This window comes from Schistocerca gregaria, unplaced genomic scaffold (assembly GCF_023897955.1).
Source record: "Schistocerca gregaria isolate iqSchGreg1 unplaced genomic scaffold, iqSchGreg1.2 ptg000577l, whole genome shotgun sequence".
In the NCBI taxonomy this organism is placed as follows: Eukaryota; Metazoa; Arthropoda; class Insecta; order Orthoptera; family Acrididae; genus Schistocerca; species Schistocerca gregaria.
Genome location: NW_026061968.1, coordinates 1962579 through 1966026, shown reverse-complemented (window position 1 = coordinate 1966026; position 3448 = coordinate 1962579).

The following is a 3448-nucleotide window of genomic DNA, read 5'->3' as shown; positions in this document are numbered from 1 at the left end:
GAACACAGAAGATGCTTCTAAGTTGATGTTATAGCCAGTAAGAAGCAGTACAATTCAACTTTTAGTTCTCGATTATTCACTTTTTACCCTTCTTTGGTGCCTTGGACATGAGCTAGGACCCTAAGATTTTGCATGAGAGGAGGACTAGCAGCTGCGTTGAACGGGAGTATGTGAAAAGTGTTCATTTGTAGTAAAAACCTGAGAAATCCGTCCGTTTTCTTCATTTATTATCGAATCGACTTATAGCCATATCGTTACTTTGGCCGCTCTTCTCTCTGAAACGGTTACATTTATCGTCTGCAAAGCTATGTCGCGTGCTGCGGTATGCAGAGACACTAAAAGCAAAATAGCAGAACACAGAAGATGCTTCTAGGTTGATGTTATAGCCAGTAAGAAGCAGTACAATTCAACTTTTAGTTCTCGATTATTCACTTTTTACCCTTCTTTGGTGCCTTGGGCATGAGCTAGGACCCTAAGATTTTGCATGAGAGGAGGACTAGCAGCTGCGTTGAACGGGAGTATGTGAAAAGTGTTCATATGTAGTAAAAACCTGAGAAATCCGTCCGTTTTCTTCATTTATTATCGAATCGACTTAAAGCCATATCGTTACATTGGCCGCTCTTCTCTCTGAAACGGTTACATTTATCGTCTGCAAAGCTATGTTGCGTGCTGCGGTATGCAGAGACACTAAAAGCAAAATAGCAGAACACAGAAGATGCTTCTAAGTTGATGTTATAGCCAGTAAGAAGCAGTACAATTCAACTTTTAGTTCTCGATTATTCATTTTTTACCCTTCTTTGGTGCCTTGGGCATGAGCTAGGACCCTAAGATTTTGCATGAGAGGAGGACTAGCAGCTGCGTTGAACGGGAGTATGTGAAAAGTGTTCATATGTAGTAAAAACCTGAGAAATCCGTCCGTTTTCTTCATTTATTATCGAATCGACTTAAAGCCATATCGTTACATTGGCCGCTCTTCTCTCTGAAACGGTTACATTTATCGTCTGCAAAGCTATGTCGCGTGCTGCGGTATGCAGAGACACTAAAAGCAAAATAGTAGAACACAGAAGATGCTTCTAAGTTGATGTTATAGCCAGTAAGAAGCAGTACAATTCAACTTTTAGTTCTCGATTATTCACTTTTTACCCTTCTTTGTGCCTTGGGCATGAGCTAGGACCCTAAGATTTTGCATGAGAGGAGGACTAGCAGCTGCGTTGAACGGGAGTATGTGAAAAGTGTTCATATGTAGTAAAAACCTGAGAAATCCGTCCGTTTTCTTCATTTATTATCGAATCGACTTAAAGCCATATCGTTACATTGGCCGCTCTTCTCTCTGAAACGGTTACATTTATCGTCTGCAAAGCTATGTTGCGTGCTGCGGTATGCAGAGACACTAAAAGCAAAATAGTAGAACACAGAAGATGCTTCTAAGTTGATGTTATAGCCAGTAAGAAGCAGTACAATTCAACATTTAGTTCTCGATTATTCACTTTTTACCCTTCTTTGGTGCCTTGGGCATGAGCTTGGACCCTAAGATTTTGCATGAGAGGAGGACTAGCAGCTGCGTTGAACGGGAGTATGTGAAAAGTGTTCATATGTAGTAAAAACCTGAGAAATCCGTCCGTTTTCTTCATTTATTATCGAATCGACTTAAAGCCATATCGTTACATTGGCCGCTCTTCTCTCTGAAACGGTTACATTTATCGTCTGCAAAGCTATGTCGCGTGCTGCAGTATGCAGACACACTAAAAGCAAAATAGTAGAACACAGAAGATGCTTCTATGTTGATGTTATAGCCAGTAAGAAGCAGTACAATTCAACTTTTAGTTCTCGATTATTCACTTTTTACCCTTCTTTGGTGCCTTGGGCATGAGCTAGGACCCTAAGATTTTGCATGAGAGGAGGACTAGCAGCTGCGTTGAACGGGAGTATGTGAAAAGTGTTCATATGTAGTAAAAACCTGAGAAATCCGTCCGTTTTCTTCATTTATTATCGAATCGACTTATAGCCATATCGTTACATTGGCCGCTCTTCTCTCTGAAACGGTTACATTTATCGTCTGCAAAGCTATGTCGCGTGCTGCGGTATGCAGAGACACTAAAAGCAAAATAGCAGAACACAGAAGATGCTTCTAGGTTGATGTTATAGCCAGTAAGAAGCAGTACAATTCAACATTTAGTTCTCGATTATTCACTTTTTACCCTTCTTTGGTGCCTTGGGCATGAGCTAGGACAATAAGATTTTGCATGAGAGGAGGACTAGCAGCTGCGTTGAACGGGACTATATGTGAAAAGTGTTCATATGTAGTAAAAACCTGAGAAATCCGTCCGTTTTCTTCATTTATTATCGAATCGACTTAAAGCCATATCGTTACATTGGCCGCTCTTCTCTCTGAAACGGTTACATTTATCGTCTGCAAAGCTATGTTGCGTGCTGCGGTATGCAGAGACACTAAAAGCAAAATAGCAGAACACAGAAGATGCTTCTAAGTTGATGTTATAGCCAGTAAGAAGCAGTACAATTCAACTTTTAGTTCTCGATTATTCATTTTTTACCCTTCTTTGGTGCCTTGGGCATGAGCTAGGACCCTAAGATTTTGCATGAGAGGAGGACTAGCAGCTGCGTTGAACGGGAGTATGTGAAAAGTGTTCATATGTAGTAAAAACCTGAGAAATCCGTCCGTTTTCTTCATTTATTATCGAATCGACTTAAAGCCATATCGTTACATTGGCCGCTCTTCTCTCTGAAACGGTTACATTTATCGTCTGCAAAGCTATGTCGCGTGCTGCGGTATGCAGAGACACTAAAAGCAAAATAGTAGAACACAGAAGATGCTTCTAAGTTGATGTTATAGCCAGTAAGAAGGAGTACAATTCAACTTTTAGTTCTCGATTATTCACTTTTTACCCTTCTTTGGTGCCTTGGGCATGAGCTAGGACCCTAAGATTTTGCATGAGAGGAGGACTAGCAGCTGCGTTGAACGGGAGTATGTGAAAAGTGTTCATATGTAGTAAAAACCTGAGAAATCCGTCCGTTTTCTTCATTTATTATCGAATCGACTTAAAGCCATATCGTTACATTGGCCGCTCTTCTCTCTGAAACGGTTACATTTATCGTCTGCAAAGCTATGTTGCGTGCTGCGGTATGCAGAGACACTAAAAGCAAAATAGTAGAACACAGAAGATGCTTCTAAGTTGATGTTATAGCCAGTAAGAAGCAGTACAATTCAACATTTAGTTCTCGATTATTCACTTTTTACCCTTCTTTGGTGCCTTGGGCATGGGCTTGGACCCTAAGATTTTGCATGAGAGGAGGACTAGCAGCTGCGTTGAACGGGAGTATGTGAAAAGTGTTCATATGTAGTAAAAACCTGAGAAATCCGTCCGTTTTCTTCATTTATTATCGAATCGACTTAAAGCCATATCGTTACATTGGCCGCTCTTCTCTCTGA